Raw genomic sequence first — 22,047 nt, 5'->3', positions numbered from 1 at the left:
TAAAATCTGGATATAAGATGGGTGAGTCAATATGAAGACTAATTCTAATGGCCATCTCTCCGATTTTTACTTGAAATATGGGAGCTCATTCAAATCCCCAATTTTCAGGCCAACGTATCGGCTCCCTGTCGCCTATATCACCCATTTCCCATGGTAGAACTCAGAAAAACTTAGCGTCCATGCTTCAAGTCTCGCCCATTATAACAATACACCGCCATCTTTGCTTCAGCCGCCCAGTACCACCACGCCACCATCACATCACATATTTACACTCTCTCTTTGAAGATAGTGACTAACACCGTTCACCAATGCTGTCATCACCATCGATGCAGTCACCGTTAACCATCGTCGTTCATCCTTCAACCATCCTCAGCCATCCTCACCCACCCTAATCATCATCGCCTCCTTTTACATAATATTCCCAACCATCCTTCCATTTACAAAACCATAATTTCTGCATCACGTAAGATAATCAGTGAAGAACAAATTACAATCAATTTTGAATTTGAGAATTGAATTCCATATTCTCAGCACCCATCTCTCGGATCTTGAATCTTTCCCCTAAATTTCCACCTATCTCACGGACCACCACCTCAGGTAAGCACCATCATCGCTTGATTGTGCCAACACTAACTCCAGCTCTGAAATCATGTATGAGCATTGGTTTGTTGCTTTCATTAGTTTTTTTTTCTGAATTCGAGCTAGAACCTTAAATTTGCTTTTTTCATCCCACTCCCAGGTTAGTACAAGAAGATGGGTTTGCAGTTATTCTGAGGGTTTACGAAACATGCACCCAAAGTGTTTGATGTAAGGTCTCAAAGAAATTTTGTAGTTTTTTCGTTGTTTAATCGCAGATGGTTCTTGATATTTTATGTTTTCGATCAACAACCCTAATCGACTCTACTTATCAGCTTCTGTCGCCTCATTCACCCTTTCTTTCCATTTCTATCGGCCAGATTACAATATTCTCCATAAATGATACTTTCCCTTTTTGTTTCAACAACGATACCCTTTTGGTTCTTTGGACATTTAGGTTGTGTTTGGCGCGCCACAGCTAGCTGATAAGCTAGCTTATTTTTCGAGTTTTTTTATGTTGTCGTGTTTGGTAAGCCAAAAAGTAGCTGATAAGCTAGCTTTTTGAAAAGCTACTTAGACTAGCTTTTTAGGAGCTTTTTTAAAATTTTCCAAATACACCCCTTAATTAATTATAGAAACACATATTCTTACATGTCCTTTTATGTAATTTTATATATTTCAGCTAGCTTTTCAGCTAGTTTTACCAAACGTTATTTTTTATCAGCTAGCTTTTCAGCTATCAGCTACTTTTTATTTAACAACTAGCTTTTCAGCCATCAGCTAGCTTTTCAGCTAACAACTAGCTTTTCAGTTAGTCCGCCAAACATAGCCTTAATTTTATGCTATGTATTTTGAGATCTTATACGTCCTCTATATATTGCAAAAGCTATTATTGGGGTATGTTTGTGTTAAATTTCGGGTTTAGCAGGTTAGATATAGGTTTCTATTTTCGAGCCTTGATGTCTGTTTAATTTTGATTGATTATTTTGTTTTTCGATTTGTGTTTTATGTTTTATGTTTGATCTAGATTTATGTTTGCATTTTATTTCGATTTAGATATTTTTTATATGATTTCAATTTATGTTTTATAGTTAATGTATGATATTTACTGATTTTTTTGTTCTATTCATCTCCATTTTTACTAATTTTGTGTGTTTTCTATGTTAGGATAAATTTTTGAAGAAAATCTTCGGTTTGTATGTATTATCCCCTGTTTCAATTATATCACCCTTTTCTAAATTCCAAGAGTTCATGTCTTGCAGATTTGGCACAATTATTCAATAGGATTCATTAAAAATTGTGATGACCTCCTGTGGAGAATAAGCCACCTCTCAAGAATAGAAAATATCCATTATACACAGGTATATGATACATGATATTTACAAATAGGTCTTCTCATATGTTATTGACACACATTGCTAGCATGAGATGCACCATAAGTGATGAACTGTGTGTTTTTGCTTGAAATGAACAATATTGTTAAAGATGGATCTAAAGTATTCTTTTTATGTTTTTTTAGTTTGTAGATAATGTTGGTTTTTGAAAATGCAGGGTAAAGATAGTCAAAGAACCCAATCTAGATTTTTTTGGAATCCCAATAAAATGGTCTATATCCTCTGTTGAATCATGGGTCTTTTCTATGGTTATACTACACAACTATATTTATCAATATTAATGAACTTTATTTATACATTAGTTGATATGTAGGAAGTAGTGTCAACTCTTAGACCTAAAGCACGCTTGTGAGTATATTAATCGCATCTAAATAGAAGAAAGAGAATGCACTTGAATATGGATTAAGTGTGAGCCAAAAGTAAACCTAAATCCCAAAAAAATGAAAATCAAAACCGAGAAACCAAAACAAACACCGAATATTTTTGGGTTCAATTAAGTTTTTATTTATCCTTATCGGTCAAAAAGAACTTACCGATACAATACTTAAAAACTAAACCGAGGATCGGATCCAAAATGAAATTAAAAACCATTTATATTTTTTTTTAATTTGAAATATATAATCTACTAGTTTATAACCCGTGGGAACCACAGTTATAAAATTAATCAAACTTTTATAGTAAAAACTCAAAATTATTAATAAGTTATTTTAAATAAATTATTAATTTAAGAGATATTTTTTATTAGTTATGTGAAATTATAATCATTGATTCAAATAAATATATAAAATTAATTTTTAATATATATTAGATATTTTTTATTTGTGAATTAATGAAAACAATAATTTAAAATTTAAAATAGAATCACATTAATGAGGAGGTTTAATAAATTTAAAATGGAAAACTAATAGATTGACAAGTGGCGACACATTAATTAAGATGTCTAATATGGTGACACTTGACAAAAGAGCTACTCTTTTATTAGTATAGAGATTTTTTAGAAAACCACGTGTAAGATATTATCCTAAGTCAAATTTGTATTCCGGGGAAAAACAAAGATTAGTAACGAAATTTGAAATCTAAGGGAATATTGATCTAAATTTTCCAATTGAATTACAAATACAAGAATCTTATAGAATGCGTGCATTGATATCTTATTTTTTAGATAGAAGCAAGTGCATTCATGTTGCCATTGGTCAAAAGATTAAATTGTAGAATTTTCTTCCGTTGATAAAAGTCTCATACAGTTTAAATATACAGATGATTAGAGCACAAAAATAGAGATATTTTGACCTTTTGCATATTTTGTACTTCAATGTGCACCCAGTTCTGACATTTAGTCGCATGGTTAGCAAATATTAAATCTCAAGTAAAGAGATGCAAGAGATGTTTGGTTGGCTAATGAAGTGTATGGTTGCTGGTTCAAGAGCAAGAAGTGAATGAAATGAAGTATTTAAGCATTGAAGGAGTCAAATATGGTCAGAGTTACTAATGCAGAGTTACTAAAGCAGATACATGTCGAGATTGAATAATGAATGTGGCAAAAGGTGATGCCCTGCTTCATATGCTATCCACTTAAGTTGTTATGTAGAAAATATAGAAAACATGTGTGGTAAGTTGGTATTATGATGGTTTTTTGTATGTATATTTGTTAAAAAAAAATAATTTAGTGTGTTGCTCTAATCTAATCTTATTAAAATATTATTATCTTAGTTAAAAGTGTGTATTATGTACTAACTTAATCATATTGTGTAAACCACTGATATTAGTTAAGTATTGTTTTCAGCTTGTGATGCTACTGTAATTTTTGGTTTAATGGTTGATTGTGATTAGTGATTTTCCTCACGTATTAATGTGATTTTAATCCATTAAAAATGATTATAGAGCTCTTTACTAAAAATCATAATTTTAATCCCTAAATTATATAAAAGTTAGAATATTTTTTTTAATATTTTGGGTTTAAATTATCAATTTATTCTTATAATGCATTAATTCGAAGCATTTCTTTCTTAAAGAAACTAAAAACTAAAATATAATTATCCTAACTCTTCACTTTTTAATCTTACTAAAATCATTTATGCTATCATTGTTCTTATTGATAACTATTTAAATGTTATAAACTATTTGCGTATAAGAAATAATGTAACAATTATTCGTACCCGTCGTTTGACGTGGGTAAACGGCTAGTATAAAAAAAACATAGATTTTGATTTTTATGTCACTAAAAATTAATTTTACCGTACATTTTTATACAAACAAAAACCAAATGATTAGAACTCAAATTTGGCAATAAAGTTTCCAATGACATGCTATTTTGTGGAAGTTATATATATTTATTATTTTCACTAGTTTATAATCCGTGGAAACCACGGTTATAAAATAAAAAATAATATATAAATAAAAAAATTAAGAAAAATAAAAATTTTAAAATAAACATATATTATAAAAAAAATAAGAAATTTTATAAGAAAAATTAACAAATTCTTATTAATAATAATAATAAAACATGTTATGAAAACTAATATTTTACAAACAATTTATAAATTTCTAAAAACTTCTTTAGAAACAAAATTTGTATATATTTTTGGTTTAAATGATAATGTTTTGATTCATTCCATTCTTTTATGTATTTATAGTTATTATAAATAGAAAATGGAAAATTAAACAAAAATATTTGTAGTGTAATTAGGATTGTAAAAAACTTGAAGATGAATCATATAGTTTTTTTAAATTAGTGTTTATAATATTAATATGTGTTAACTAACTAAAAGTTATAAACGTATCTATGATTCAAGCTAAAAAAAATAATTTAAAGAAAAAAAGTAATTATATAGCTCCAAAATCTTGTTAGGAAAAAAATAAAAAACAAAATACCAAGATGGTGTTATTTAAAAGTAAAAGGGCTATATTATAACTTTAAATTAGGCATGAATAAGAGAGCTTATACCAGATTGCTCCATACGATTTCTTAAAGGGATGAAAAATAACACAAAGAAAATCGAACTCCTTGAAAATGTTCGGAAGAAAAATCGGTGCACAACAAGAGGTGCGATTTGCTGTGATTTCCGATTCAAAATGAAAGGAGGAACTTTGGAGATATATTCAACCATGAAGATCGTATGAAGCTACGATTTTAACAGGTAACAAATTAGGGTTATATTTTTGGAGAAGACGGAAATCGTTTGAGGTGGAAGAGTTAATATGTTAGTATTTAACCTTTTATTGTGGTGCAAAATTACATCCCGAATTTATCTCTTGTATCTTCTAAAATTTTATAATTCCCGGTAATGTAATTTTATTTTGGGATTTCAAAGTTCCCGCTTGGTTGAGTACATTAATCTTTTCTTATTTTCTCATCTGTTAAGATTCTGTTTCCTTACGTTTTAAGTTTCGTATTTCGGTTCAAATTGATCCCACTTTGTTAAACTCTGATGAATTTCATGTCTTTGATTATTATTCTTTAGTGGGTTTTCTGGGATTTTGTGTTTTCTTGACTAAATTTACACAAAAGAATGTTGTAGTTATTTAGTTTTAGATAATATTTTACTAGGTGTGCGACCCGTGTATTATACGGGTTGATTTAAAAAAAATTTAAACATTAAATTAAAGTGTAAATAGAAAATATTTTTAATGTACAACTTTAAAATAAGAAATGAATAAACGTATTTATTGCAATTTAACATCATATATATGATATTTGATAGTACTTTACATGTATACTATATGACTTTAATTTTAAAAATTGAAACAAACCAAAAATTGACAAGTAGATAATATTTATTTCAAAAATACCACAAAATGACAAGTGTCAAAACTCATGAGAGATTGACATGTGACAAAAAAACCTTCATTTATTAAGGAGGATAATAAATTATAGAAAAAAGTTCTCTCTCCTTTGAAAAACAAAGCTTTATATAAATCCTCGTACCTTTGTTTCCTATTTTACCCTCATGTTTTTTAATTAGTGAAAAAATGGATTCGAAAATGCAAGGTCATTGCAATGGCCACCATCATTTGGTGCAAAATATGAGTTTGAATGAACATCAACCGTGAACCAAAATAAATTATATAACTTATTTTCCAAGAACAACTCAAACAGAAAGTGATTGTTGTTATTAGAAAAAAAATCAAATTATATTTGAAAAAATGAAAGGGATAAAATGGTCATTTAGTCAAGAAAACAAATGTGATGAATACTTAAAAAAGTTAGTGAGACAAATCCATCATTATCGATTCAAAAAATAAAAAAGGAGGATGGAAATTCATGAATTTAGTCTAATGACAACAACATAGTTTCATATATTTCTTATTTGAATATTTTACTTTTATAATTCTACAAAACTACATTGTTGTTATCAACATATAAAAAACAATCAACACAAGAAACTAATAAGAAATAATAGGTTCATTTGTTGTTTTTCAGTGTGATTTACTGATTTTGTGTGATAGAAGATGAGAAAGCAAACCGATATCGGAAGATTACTATAAGGACTAACGTATCATTGTTTTCTATTGTCTTTGTGTTTCCAGTGGTGGTAGATTTGAAGATGTGAAGAAACAAACAGGAAACGGGAAGAAATAGATGGAATACTTGTTGTGTTGAACTTGTTTAGTAGCAGAATATGAAATGAAATCAGGAAAAAGAAACAGGAATGAGACGAATGATGAAACTGTGAAGGCTTTCTTATCGTATGAAGGTATATATTTGTATACTTTTCATTTGCTCATCGTCCAAAAAATTATAAAATTAGGAGATATTAGCTTTAAACCGATAATTAATGATTTGATACCCAGTTTTTAGTTGGACAAATTTATTGTATACTTTATTTACAGATGATAGTATTGAAATTTAAAATTTAAAATTTTAAAACCAGATTTTATGGACTACAGGCAATTAATTTAAGTAAAATGTGCAAAATTTTAGGATTTGCAATCGGTGAGTTTAGTAAATCAGTAATTAGTATTTGGTAACTTTTGTACTGAAATTGATATTGGAGAAGCAAAACAACGACACGTGGCATAATATTGGGTTAAGTGTTTGACACATGGCATAAGCACATTAACACTATTTATTTATTAGATAGGGAGATATATACCCAACATGTTATATAAGTTTTAAAAGATCCTACTTGCTATACTTAATTCCCAAACGACTCTCCAAATAACACTATTCTTTTGACAATGTATAAAATGAGCCATCTTCGAGAACCTGATAACAACCTCCATGATCGAATCTTTACCTCTTTGAGTCCAAAGGAGAGCCATAATAAAACTATTGGATTAAGGTGTCTAATGTCTTAACTAAATTTGTATTATTTTAGTGAATAAAAGTATAGTCTTTTTTTGTTGTCCTCATAAGCTAGAATTTATATTAGGAAATAGATAAAATGATTTGTTAATATACTATATGATTAATATATTAATTAGAAATAATTAATAATCAGAATTAATTATAAATTAATTTTGTATTAATTAGAATTAATTAAAAATACAAGAGTAGAATTACAATTGTTTAGTAGCTGAGCAAGGGAGACAATTTTAGAACCTCCCATGCCTTGGACGGTTTTGAGAATCATAAGGGTTCTGGAAGCCTCCTGAAGTTGATATGAAAACTAATTTTGAATTGATTTAAAATATTATTATTTTATTGTTCAAATTAAGGTTTTCACCATCTATAAATATGGTCTATAACCCTAGCAAAACCGAACCCTACATACACACATAGAGAAATTGGTTTTACTCTCCCTCCTTTCTCATATATTTAGATCCTAGGGTTTCTACGGTTTAGGTGTGAACCGTTAGAGACATCCACACTATTGATGCTTGTTTTCCAAAGGATATTCAAAGAGATTTGTTTGCATTATTCGATTTTAAAAAAAAATATGTGATCTAACTTTGTATTTTTTTCGATTTACATGGGTTAGAAGTTTGTTTCATAAGTATGTTGCTATAATCCGAGAAAAAGTCATAAACTTCTAGGTTGCATGTACCCATAATATGATTATGATACCGGTGTGTAAATATTCTTATTTGTAACCTAGAAAACTCATCATTTCATACTCAAATCTTCCCAATGATGTTGCGGGGTAGAAAGAGGGGTATACAACCCTTTGATGGTGGTGGTCATGAACAAAATGGTTTTTTTCAACTCATATAACAAAATAATCTTCTTTTACAAATATATAAAGCCTTAATTTAATTTAATATTATTGTATATTATTATACAAATATAACTTCCCATATGTTAATAATAATTGAAGAAAATCAAAAAAATGACCGAAATTTACACATGTATAACCAACTTTTGATTCTATGAAAAAGTTTTCCATTTTGTTCGATAATAGGGCATCTTACACCGAATAAATTTTGATTCAGACTAGCTTTTTGTCAAATAAAAAGTACATAATTTGATAATTATATATCCATAATCCGATGAACAAATCCAAAATTTAAAGAAAACATTTCATTTTTTCTATTAAAATGTAGGAAAAACTTAAACAAAAATCGTTAAAACAAAATAGATCACGGACAATGCATAAAATGTGTCATTTAACTTAAGAATTGTTAAATAATAAACATTTTAAATTTAAAAGTAGACAAAAAAATTTAAAAACATTAGATTAGATGCAAAGGGAAAAAAGAAATACACATTATATGTTGTGATGATATATTTTGTAATTTATGGTTACTTAAATAAGTTAAATTGGATCATTTCCTGTAATCCTCATGACCTCGACTATATAGGCAAAAAATGGTCATCTGTCTATTAATTTTCAATGCAAGTGCACATTTCTTGTCTTCTATTGTTCTCTAATTTCTCCCATACTTTTAAACCACACAAATTTAGCACCAACTCAAATACACAAAAAACCAACTGCACATCAACATATAAATCACACATAAAGAATAAACCTTTAAATTTTCCACTTTGAACTCAACTTTAACCCATGATAAAGGTAAGTTAGTACGAAATAGAGTCATATGTATCTTAAACAACTTGGTCAAACAAAATAGAATCATACATTCTAGTAGCTTACTATTATCATGGATTTATGGAAGATACTCCCAGCTTCATCAATTCGTAGGTCGGTGATCTCATCAAATGGCATCATTCAAATGATGTTGGACATTCCCCCAAAGTCCAATTGAAGGCCTAGCTTTTGATATGTTATGATCAGTGGATGCACATCCACGTTTAGTTGAACATAAGCAACGAGTCCAATTGACCTTATCTCTACAACATGATGATGCGTGCTCAGGTACATGGTTAACGCCTCCCTTAAGAATCTCCCACTTCTCTCCACCTTGTTCAAGTATTCCTTTTCGGAAACCTTGTTAAGCAAATTAGATGCATCATGTAACACCCCGTTTTCACTTTTCGTAGTTAAAAGGTATAAATTGTTGTTTATAAAAAATGAAGTGAAAATATATTGTTTTTTAGCCAAAGTGTTCAACATGAAAGTTGTAGTAGACGCCAATACAAATGTGCAGGGAACCGCATTTAATGCACATGACATCTGCAGTCGAGTTTGCGTACACAATAAAAAAGGTTGCATGCACGAAGAAATATGTCAGGCCTGGTCATAGGGCGCGACATGTACCTCTAGGTCTGATGCGTCTTTTCAGAAGTTCAACCTATAAAAGGAGGTTCACCCTCCTCATTTGCTTGCTCCATTCTTTTTCATAGAGTCTTTCTCTCTCTCTCTCTCACACACACACTCTCTCTCTCTCTCTCTCTCTATATATATATATATATATATATATATATATATATATATATATATATATATATATATCTCGCGCACGCGCGCGTGCTCTCTCCCTCGAGCATTTCAGTCCCTCACGATTCTAATTCTTGTATGTAGTTTAGTTAGCAAAGCTCTAGAAATTTTAGAAGGATATAAGAAAGTCAACATCAATGTTTTGCTCGCGACTATTCGGATTTCTTCAATCGATTAAGTTACACTTTCGCTTAAGTATAATTGAATATGGAGTACACCCGTTGTCTTTATTATGAACTTGTGTATTAGATTAATCGTTAATCCCAATTATTATACTGCTTAATCTACTTATGGGAGTGGTGTCTAGATAGACAGGTTGGTCTGGTTGTTGGATTTCAAAAAGGCTATATGTTGAAATGATCTTGCCTCCCGATTGTCTTGACCGACTAATCCTTATTTGATGGTCATTTTAGTGTTATTGGGATTAGTGAAGGATCTACTTATTTAGTTACCAAATTTCCATAGTTATTGATCATCTATAGTATTATAGGTTGATTCTTGTTTGGCGCATTTGCTCGCCAGTGGAACCGCCAGTTGGACTGTAGACATTTGTTCCGGCATTGTTCAAGTGGGTTTCCTCACCATACCTCGTATGACAGTGGATATCCTTGCATGATAGAATATACGACTTGTTAGTATATTCTTATACTGGTAGACTAGTTTAGTCTTATGTATGTTTGTTGTTTTCTTTTTTGGATGATATCATGTTTGGGAGGGTTGATGACCAAACGGAAAAAGGTCGTGAGTCAAAGATACCAAGGCATTGTCGTAACGGCGTAAGGATGTGATTCAATAGTTGTTATGTTTGGAGGGTTGATGAAGGAAAGGGCAAAAGGCTGTTAGTCAAAGATACCCAAGGGGTTGACTGAACAGTAAAAGGTTGCGAGTCAAAAATATATGGCAGAACGACGATAGGTTATGGGCCATTTTTTTGTATGCATTATATGTGTATTGTGGTATGTGACATTTTAGGGGACTCACTAAGATTTGGATTATAGTTGTGGATTAACTGTTTTTCGAGTACTTCATCAGATTGTGGGAAGGGGCAAGGCTTGACTATACACGCGTATCAGCTTCATGTTTTGAGATTTTCACATGTTCTATTTTATACACTGTTTTGAATGGGTTCTATTTTATACACTGTTTTGAATGGTTGGGTTTTGATTATGAAACAATGGTTTTCTTTGTGAATGAATGAATGTTTGAATGAAATATTATCTTTTAAAAATGAGAATTTTGGTTTAAAAATCGGGACGTTACACATCCATACACCGTAGTGTAGGTGTGAATTGTTTCTCTAGCTCATAAAATGGCCATTATCTGCAATGATGTCATTGACGAGAAGCGCGCCAATTCCGATATTATCTCCAAAGCCTATGAGCATTGCATCCGATTCAATATCGAATATGGTATGCGTTCATAGGCTTCTGCTAAGACCCAAGTCAGATTGTACCTGAATTATGAAAATACATATTATTAATTTTAACATTCATATATGCTTATAGAGTTTAATGGAAATAGAGTCATACATCATCTAATACCATATCCCCCAAGCCTTGTATGGGTTCTAGGAACACAATCCTAAATTCCCCTTGGTCAACTCTGTTAATTACATCCTCAATGTGAATTAGGGGTGGACTTGAATTTGTAATGTTAAGTGATAAGGACATATATTTCACAATAGGCTTGGATGGTGAAAAGATCCTGAGTAACCTTGAGCAATATCCAATGTCAACCATTTCTTCATTGGACAATTGTGAGTTGTACAATAACCCTCCTCATACAAAAGATGTACTTGAGATTATCTCCTTAAGGAGACCCTGCAATCAGTTTCATTATGTTAATATTCAAAGAGTATAAACAAACTTCACGCATATTACTAGAATTAATCAAAAAACTTATAACCAACAAAGTAAACCTAGCTAACATAATTAGTTAAAATGTCACCTTACTCTAGAATACAAGGTCCAAAGAAAGGAAGGGTTCCTTCAAACAAAGAAATCTTCCACACTATGTGAAGTCAAGGTAATCTTTTCTTGTATTTGCATTGTCTTGAAACTTTTTTGATTGGAGCCATAAATGTAAGAACTTATGATGGAATCAAAGCACTTCACACTATTTTGTAAATGATACGAAATAATAAATAATTAGAGCCTCAAATATAAGTAGTTTTGAAGGGATCGAAACACTTCGCACAAATTTCTAACTTCTAAATGATAAGAAAAAACGATCAAATTTCCTTAACGTCTAGATGATAAAAAAGATAGCACATTGAAATTATATAAACAAAAGAGATCAATATCATTACCATAGTGTCACATACTCAAGTTTGACACTACTTTTTTCCCGTGTGACTTATGAGAACACGACCATAAAACTAGGGAGCCGAAATAAAACCGAATGAACACGAAAATTTTTAACCTATTTTTTTTTTCAAAAATAAGGTGTTTTTTCATGATTTAAAGTAGAGTAGAATTTGCATGTTTTATATTAAAAATCCATCACTAGCTGGATTTTTTTATTGATATGTTACGTAATAACATTAAATGATAAAACAAAATAACAATAAACAAATATATTTAACAAAGAAACTAATTTTTGACATAAACAAAAGTTGTATTTAGTTTAATGGTTATTTTACGCTTTAAATTAAATAATCTATATACATTTTCGCGTTTCCATTTTATGTTCGTAAATTACATATTGCATATACATATATTTGTGTTTCCAGATTTGTTTTTTTATCATTGTCGAATGTTTTAGATGTTTTCTAAGAATTACAATTATTTTAGTAATAAATAGGAAATAGTATTGTTTAATAATTAAAATAAATTTTGACAACTTTTTAGAGTTTAATCTACATTATTTCTATTATCTAAGTTTCACACTTCATATCTCTGCAGTCTCATTTTTCATATATGAATTATAATCGGTGAGATAAAAAACATAAAAAAGAATGAGAAAAGTACCGTATATATAGTTTAGTAAGTTTGCTCCGATGGAGAGGAGACCGGAGAGGGAGAGCTACAGCCGGCAGAAGTCAGAGCTGCAGTCCGGCGAGGCGGCGAGCGGATGAAAGGAAAGATAGAGCGTACATAAGTGTCGAACCGTGCAACGATCGGTGAAGGAGGTAGGCAATTTTGCGACGGCGTTACTATTTTTGGCAACCGGAATAATTTTTTTAGAGTTAATTGTTTTCTTAAACTTAAATGTTTGAGTTAGAAGAGTAGTAAATTTCATTACGTTTTTCGTTTTTTTATAGAGTTTTCAAGAGATATAGTTTCCTAATTTACGTGGTATTCTAATGAAATAAGATTTGTTTCCTAGTTTACTTGGTCTTCCAATTTAGTAAATATTAAGATTTGTTTATTTGGTCTTCTAGTAAATTTCATTACGTTTTTATTTAATAGATAAACTATACATGTATGACCATATCAACATATCCCTTCTTTGTTTGGCTCTCCTTTCGTCGTTTGGCACTGATACCACGTGTCATGGGATGACTCTTTTAACTAGTGAATACCGTGTGTTACTTAGCTTAGTTTCGCGTAAGTCATGCTAACTTCTCTCTTTGTGATGTATTAATGAACTAGCAAGCAAAAAGCTAAGGCTAAAGACTACGACAAGGGAAACAAGTGTGTATATCACCTCAAACTCTTTATGTTACAAGTAAACTTCTCAATGATTTGCTACAAATGACTCTACCCCTATTTATAGGGTTCTTACACCGCCTCAAAGGAAGGATCTAGATCTCGATATTTCTTCGCTAATCTAGACTCTTGTAACTATATCTATATGACCTTTACAAGACTCTAGAATATGTCATACTAGTCTATGATGTCCTAGAGAATTTTAGGATGTTCTAACATTATTTAAGTAACTCTTGCATGATATATCATGTTCTAGATTGTTCCAAAGTCTTTCGAGTTGTACTAGCTTCCTTCATCGTCTTCTTAATTATTTTGGGTTGTTCCATATTGTTTCACGAACTTCTATAATATTCTAGCGTCTTCTAGAGTCTTATAAGGTGTTCTCGATCTCTCCATACACTCCTCGTATATTCTTGATCATTTCGGTGTTCTCTAGACTATCCTTAAAACTTTCGGAAACTTTGTCTGTGACACCCTTCCATACTTAGACCCTTGATATCATCGTCAAGTCTTCTTGTATAGTGATCTTTCAAGTGAGGTGTCATTTACGTACTTACTTCTTTGTTCGTCTTAGGTATTCTCGTAACCTCAAGGAATATCAGACCAACTCTTAAGTTGGATCGTTGTAATGTCCCAAAAATTATGAGGTAAAAACTTCATTTTAATTCAATCAAAACACTAATTATCTTTTATTCAAAAATCCAAAAGTATTTCATAATAAAACAGTCATTAAAGTATAATCCCAAAATCATCACAACGTGAAAACATGGGTGGATGTACTTCAATCACGTCGGACCCTTCCCTTTCGAACCGGAAGTACCTGAAATCATAACCATAAAAACCGTAAGCACAAAGCATATTGAGTTCCCCAAAATACCACATACCATACATACCATTGGGCCCAACCCACCATAATGGGCCTAGCCCTACCAAACCAATGGGCCCAGCCCGATCAGAAAAATATAAGAGTCACAAAGACAGTTAGCACCTACATAACATACAGTAGGCCTAGCCCTTCCTGATCCATGGGCTTAGCCCAACATATAAATGGGCCTAGCCCGCCGTATAATGGGCCTAGCCCAACATACAAATAAACCTTACCCGACATACCATGCAAGAGTCACAAAGACATCTAACATAACATAACCTAGTGGGACGACATTGGTGCCTTTAAGTCACGGGTACATTGAGGAGACTCACCTCAATCTGTTGATAACCAAATAACTGCTTGGGTCGCTGAATCGAATAACCTCGCACCATCTAACAATAAATACAACCTTAATTAATAATTAACCCGATAACCTAAAATTCGAGGCTCGCTCCATAATCCAGCTTCCTAAAGGGTAAAAGACCATTTTACCCTTTTCTTACTTGGCCCAAAACCAAGGCCCAACCCATTTGCTCAAAAAACCTGAATCGTTAAATGGCATCCCAGGACCCAATATAACCCATCTTCCTAATTGGGCCCAAAAACCATCATGAATCTAATTCTAAGAAAGCCCTTAGTCTAAGTGTTATTGTGGTAATGATAGCCCGGGGATTTTTCGAAGCAGCCATTAGAGATTCCTTACTGTAAGATTATGCATTCAGCTTTGTGATGTGTGTTTCCTCATATAGGAACGGGTCGAAGGCACCAATGCCGGCCCATATGTATGATTATATGTTTCCGGATTTCGATCTGATGTCGGACGGTGCCTGATGAATGTTTCTATGCTTTCCGAATTTTGGTTCGATGCCGGCGATGCTCGAGGAATGTTTGTATGCTTGATGTCTTCGTGATTCTTGCATGTGTCTGTATTTGTATGTTTCTGGATTATGGTCCGATGTTGGGCAAAGCCCGAGGAATGTTAGTATGCTTCCGGATTTCGGTCCGATGTTGGACGGGGCCCGATGAATGTTTATATGTTTATATTATGTGTATTTGTTGATATGTTATTATTGATGGGTTTTAGCCATAAGAACTTTCCTATGTGCGCATGCAAAACCCTAATGCTTGGATCTAGGCTTTCTACTAAACATGCTTTTGAATCCAAGACTTCTAATGACTAATTAGGTTAAATAACAACATTGAAACAGATCTAGAATCATACCTTTGAGTTCCTTGTTGATCTTGAGGTCTTGGAGCTTCTAGAGTCACAAATGTCACTCCTCTAATGGCTTACAAACACCAAAGCAAGAAGAATGATTTAGGAGAGAGGAGAGGGGAGGAATTTCGACCAGAGGTTCCTTGCTTTTTGTCAAAAAAAAAATCGAATTCCATCAGCCATAGGGTCTATTTATACTTGTAGACTCCTTAAGGGTTACAACCTAAACCCTAATTGGATAATCTTCTCTTAAGGTTATCCAAATCCATTCCATAGATAAGCATATGGACGATTTTAGCTATCCTAAACCTCTTAGAATTCGTCCATACCATATCCAAATGGATTTACAGTCTAAAGCTTAACTATCAAACAATTGACAGTTTATACCCCTTTATTTAATTAATCTCTTTAAGTCACCAAATTAATTCTAATTAATTCTATGACTTATATTAATCAAATAACAAATATATTATTCATTATATTATTCACATAATATATTAATAATATTTACTCTCTCTTAATAAATCATCCTATCAAGTTGCTATGGTGAAGGCAACCCAAAAGGACCATGCACAACCGGATCAAATACTTGCCTAATATAGTTGAAGCCTTAGACACTATTCCAACAGTCTCCCACTTGGATAAGTCTAGTAACTATATTTACAAGTACAATTTGGTTTGCAATCATAGCTCTCAAAGACGCTGTCAACTCTGATCTAATCAATCTTGTCCTTTAGATAAGGGAACGTACAATCCTCTGTTAGATATCATGCTGACAATCCTATGGAATGGTTAGTCACGCATTTAGGTTTCTCGATCTCTGATTTATTTGACATAGAACTTAATCGAACACATCAATTCAGTTCTGACCGGGCCCGGCACATAAGTCAAATCAAATCATCGAGTGGCCGAGATATCGCTTTTACCTTCTTAGATAAAAGTTACAGATAAACTTCGACTTATATGCATTTACTTATTCATTTACCAACTATACACAATAATACGTTTTATAACATCAAGTTACTGATGCGTTTTCGTATTATCAATGTACAATCAATTAACAAATAATAAACCATATATCTAGGTTTTAAGACTATATGATATTATCGTCTTGCGATCACCTTTTATTATCGTATTCCATAAGGTCATTCCAGCAAGCGCGGGTTTATTCCAATGCTCAAAACTAGTTCATAAGCACTCATGAACGTTGCAGCAATCCTTTGCTATGTCTAACACCATTTAGACATTCTACACACCAATTCATGACAATCTTCTTTCATATCTACTTCCAACATATGAACGATTGTGGACCATTTGAATAATTCGATTATTCCTAATAACCTCAATTATTCTGGAAGTCAAAACATGCAAAGTGAAACAATAGCTAAACAATTAACATAAGATAGTAACATTACTCATAAATAAAACTCCTTTATTTAATCATCAAATGTCAATTACATTTATCTATTACACGTTTCAAATTCTATCTAATCTACGCTAATATCATCCTTCAGCCCAATACTCCTAGCATGCTGCAAGTGCTTAACCCTACTCAGTCCCTTCGTAAGCGGATCTGCTGGGTTATCTTCTGATGATATCCTCTTCACTACGAGTTGTCCTTCTTCTACATGATGTCTGATGAAGTGATACTTTCTGTCGATATGTCTTGATCTACCATGATCCCTCGGTTCCTTGGTTAAGGCAACCACGCCTTCGTTATCACAGAAAATCTCCATTGGCTCCTTTATGGCGGGTACAACTCCAAGATCACCGATGAAGTTCTTTAGCCATATTGCCTCCTTCGACGCTTCGCTCGCTGCAATGTACTCTGATTCGCACGTTGAATTAGCTACGGTTTCCTGCTTGGAACTCTTCCATGTCACTGCTCCTCCATTTAGGGTAAAGACCCAGCCCGACTGCGAACGGTAGTTGTCCCTGTCAGTCTGAAAACTGGCGTCACTATACCCTCGCACCTTCAAGTCATCACTCCCTCCGAGGACTAAGAACCATTCCTTCGTCCTCCGAAGGTACTTAAGGATGTTTTTCACCGCAATCCAATGTGCTTTGCCAGGATTCCCTTGATATCTGCTAACCATGCTCAAAGCGAAGGCTACATCAGGGCGAGTACAAGTCATAGCGTACATGATTGAGCCAACTGCGGAAGCGTATGGTACTCGGCTCATTTCTGCTATCTCAGCTTCGGTACTCGGACTTTGAGTCTTACTCAATTTGGCATTACTTTGTATCGGTAGTTCTCCCTTCTTTGAGTTTTTCATACTAAAGCGTTTTAGTACTTTCTCTAAGTAAGTATTTTGACTAAGTCCAATTAGTCTCTTACTTCTTTCTCTTACTATCCTTATTCCCAAAATGTAAGAAGCCTCTTCGAGGTCCTTCATAGCGAAGCACTTCCCGAGCCAGGACTTAACTTCCTGCAGAGTCGGGATGTCGTTTCCTATGAGTAAAATGTCATCGACATATAGAACGAGGAAGCTTACTATACTCCCACTGGCTTTGACATATACACAAGATTCGTCTTCGCTTCGTACAAACCCAAACTCTTTGACTTTCTCATCGAAGCAAAGATTCCATCTGCGAGACGCTTGCTTGAGTCCATAAATGGACTTCTCAAGCTTACACACTCTATCCGGATGCTTCGGATCCACAAACCCTTCTGGCTGAGCCATGTATACATCCTCAGCCAACTTTCCATTAAGGAAAGCGGTCTTGACATCCATTTGCCAAATCTCATAATGTGACATCCTCAAAATCATGGCCAAAAAGACCGATTTTGTTTATGCTTTATAAAAATCAGAGTACTTCATTTTATAAAAAGGTTGCGGAATTTGTTCCCAGAAAAACATGGTAAATACGTTATTAAAACATTTTCGAAGAAACGTATTTATTTCATTTAAAAATGTTTGGGATGTCATCGTTAATACCGAAACATAAGCATAAACAGAACTTACAATGATTTACACTAGTGATCTACATCTCTTTTAAATCTCTCAGTGTAATGTCACTTCACTTCGTCACCTGTGATATACATAAACTGAGTGGGTCAGGTTGGGAAACCTGGTGAGTACATAGGGTTTTCAACCCACAATAATATAATTATTATGTTCAATCAAACAATCAACCCAATTACCCATCCCTATTATCTTCTTTACTCTTTAAGGATTTAACCTAAGAGTCATATATCCTGCATTCGTTTATTCCGAAGTCCCTTACTTCCAGGGTTATGGGACCGGCACTAAATCCATAGCTGCCAATGTTCGTTCATAAAGCACTAATTCCATAGCTGCTATAGTCTATTCATCGGGTACTAAATCCATAGCTACCAGTCTTTATCTAATAGGTACTAAGTCCATAGCTACCAATGTTCAACAGGTACTAAGTCCATAGCTACCAATTCCTACAGGTACTAAATCCTTAGCTACCAGCGTCTAACTAATAGGTACTAAGTCCATAGCTACCAATTCCCAACAGGTACTAAATCCATAGCTACCAACGTCTAAAAGGTACTAAGTCCATAGCTACCAGTGTTTGTCCCATAGGCACTAAGTCTATAGCTGCCAATGTATACTCACGTCATCTTCTATCTCTCATCATTCATCTACCCATCTCATACCCAACATTTTCGTATATATAAAATACGTATACAGTTTAAGTCCTTTAAAACATGTATAAAACGTTCAACCAACATAGACAGCAAGTATTCAGATAATGTGCACACATAGCACGTAGTTTATATAAAATACTTCATATCTATGTGTAAGATGAAAGGGACTATGCACTCACAACACGTAATATATATATAAATACTTCATATCTATGTGTAAGCTGAAAGGGACCATGCACTCACCTGAAAGGTGGTGAGTCGGCACTCGGACAGCACTTCGTTACTCTTAAAACAATTATCCCTTGACGAAACCTAGTATCATTACCACTAGAGTTTAGTCTAACGCTTGACGAGACTAATTTAATAGTCTAGCTATTATTACTATTATATAAGCGTTAAATAACACTCAATATAACTCATAATAATAGCCTAAATAATTATTTTAAGGTCCTAACAATGTTACTATAATTAAATAAAATCTATATTAAATATACTATAGGCGTAGCTCACTTACAGCGGGTTTTTATTAAAAACCGGGCTTCGCTGGAGCAGCGTTTCCGAGCCGAAAGCTTTTCTTCTCGGAGCCGTCGGGCGCTCCGGGGCTTTCTTCTCGTGATAGGGAGGTTCCCTAGACTTGGGAGGGGTTTAGGGAGGTTAGAGAGAAGTTAGAGAGAGAAAGAAAGGCTTATGGTGTGAAGAAAATATGAGGAGTTCACCCTTGTATTTATAGGAGTGTATAGTAAAGTAGTCTCCAAGCTTCGTCCGTAACTTTTGCATACGAGCTCCGTTTTTGTCTGTCTTTTTACTGTTGAGTTCCTATTAATGAGATCTTCAACTTTCATTTAGACCTCGTTGGCTAATTCTCATTCTATCTCGGATTTACAAAACTGTATCAAATTCGCCGCGCTTGAAAAGTAGGGACTAAGCTTCGTCCATAACTTTCGCATACGAGCTCCATTTTTGTCTGTCTTTTTACCGTTGAGTTCCTATTAATGAGATCTTCAACTCTCATTTAGACCTCGTCGGCTAAAAATCGACCGATCTAAAATTCAGATTTCGGGTTGTGCACTGCTATGCTAAATCTTAGAAAAATCATAACTTCCTCATACGAAGTCAGATTTGGGCGTTCTTTTTATCGATGTTCTTAGTTTAACATATTCTACGACTTTCATTTAGATCGCTAAGGCTAAATCTCGCTCTATCGTAAATTCACTATTTACGCTTCTCGGTATCGTGCCGGTCCCGTCGCGAAACTTCAACGGGTCATAACTTCTTCGTTATAACTCGGTTTTCGGCGTTCTTTATATGTACGAAAACCTTGTAACATACTCTACAACTTGATTAAGATTATTTATTCTAAATAATCTTTTGTCGAAAAGTCGTTTTCGACCCCTATTGCCTCTAATTTGACTAGCCCAGATTTGCGGGCGTTACACATAATCATGAAACGCGGCAATTGCTAGCATCACTCTTATAGATTTAATCTTCGCAACTGGTGAGAAGGTCTCATCATAGTCAACTCCGGGAGTTTGAGTAAAGCCCTTCGCGACCAATTGCGCTTTATATGTGTGTACGTTCCCATCCACGTCGGTCTTCTTCTTGAAGATCCATTTGCACCCAACGGTCTTGCGTCCGGGCACGTGATCAACCAAATTCCAAACTTGGTTATCATACATGGATTGGATCTCGCTATCCATTGCCTCTTTCCACTTTACAGACTCCGGGCCTGCCATGGCTTCCTTATAGTTATTAGGTTCATCAAGGTTTACTAGTGTACCATCACTAATATACGTGTCCCCTTCGGTAGTAATATGAAAGCCATAAAACTGGGGATGAACTCTAACTCTATCGGAACGTCTAAGAGGTAAGGATTCGTCAATTGGTTCAACCGGAGTTTCCTCCTCGGGTTGAACACCAGCGGTAGAGGTTCCTTCATCTATCGATTCTTGAATCTCTTCAAGTTCGATTTGCCTCCCACTGTCTCCTTGGCTTATGAGTTCTCGCTCTCGGAAAACTCCTCTCCTCGCAACGAAGACCACATTGTCCTTCGGTCTATAGAAGAGATATCCAAAGGATGTCTGCGGGTAGCCGATGAAAATACATCGCTCACTTCGAGGTTCAAGCTTGTCGTGAGTATCTCGTCTTACGAAAGCCTCGCAACCCCAAACCTTGATATGTGCCAACGAGGGAGCTTTCCCTGTCCACATCTCGTGAGGTGTTTTGGCAACCTTCTTAGTAGGGACTCGGTTAAGGATATAGGCGGCAGTCTCTAAGGCATACCCCCAAAAAGAGATTGGTAGCGAAGCATGACTCATCATAGAGCGAACCATATCCAATAAGGTTCGATTACGCCTTTCTGCCACACCATTCAACTGCGGTGTCCTAGGAGGCGTCAATTGTGAAACTATTCCACACTCCTTGAGATAATCGTGGAATTCAAGACTTAGGTACTCTCCTCCTCGATCGAATCGAAGCATCTTGATTTTCCTGCCCAATTGATTCTCCACTTCATTCTTGAACTCTTTGAACTTTTCAAAGGTGTCTGACTTTTGCTTGATTAAGTAGATATACCCATATCTACTATAGTCATCGGTAAAAGTCACATAGAAGCGGTTCCCATCCTTCGTGGTTGATCTAAACGGTCCACACACATCGGTATGTATTAGGTCCAATAGACCCTCACCCCTTTCACATGCACTCGGGAAGGGCGACTTAGTCAACTTTCCAAGCAAACAAGACTCACATGTGTCATCTTCCCTAAGGTCGAATGACTCCAACACTCCATCCTTTTGGAGTTGGGCTATACGTTTTTTTGTTGACATGTCCAAGACGACGATGCCACAAGGATGCTTTATCCATACTAGTGGAAGAACCAATATTCAAAACATCATTTCCTAAGTTATCAACAATCATAACGGTTTCATATATTCCATTACATGGTATAGC

General features: G+C 33.9%; 2 long non-coding RNA genes across 2 annotated transcripts; one reads left to right on the top strand and one right to left on the bottom strand.

Annotated features, from left to right (window-relative positions):
- Nucleotides 1-4,902: 4,902 nt before the first annotated feature.
- Nucleotides 4,903-6,851, top strand: LOC145049283 (uncharacterized). Its single transcript, XR_013683253.1, has 2 exons — nucleotides 4,903-5,107; nucleotides 6,498-6,851. It is a non-coding gene; the product is annotated as an uncharacterized LOC145049283 (long non-coding RNA).
- Nucleotides 6,852-18,333: 11,482 nt separating this feature from the next.
- On the bottom strand, nucleotides 18,334-19,773 carry LOC145049282 (uncharacterized). The gene is made up of 3 exons (XR_013683252.1): nucleotides 19,616-19,773; nucleotides 19,345-19,413; nucleotides 18,334-18,515 (listed from the first exon to the last, which is right to left on the bottom strand). It is a non-coding gene; the product is annotated as an uncharacterized LOC145049282 (long non-coding RNA).
- Nucleotides 19,774-22,047: the final 2,274 nt, after the last annotated feature.

The sequence above is a fragment of the Lactuca serriola genome, chromosome 5 (genome assembly GCF_051521515.1).
Source record: "Lactuca serriola cultivar US96UC23 chromosome 5, Lser_US96UC23_V15, whole genome shotgun sequence".
Classification (NCBI taxonomy): Eukaryota; Viridiplantae; Streptophyta; class Magnoliopsida; order Asterales; family Asteraceae; genus Lactuca; species Lactuca serriola.
Note: the sequence above shows the minus strand (reverse complement) of the source record. Positions and strands in the feature narration are given on the sequence as shown.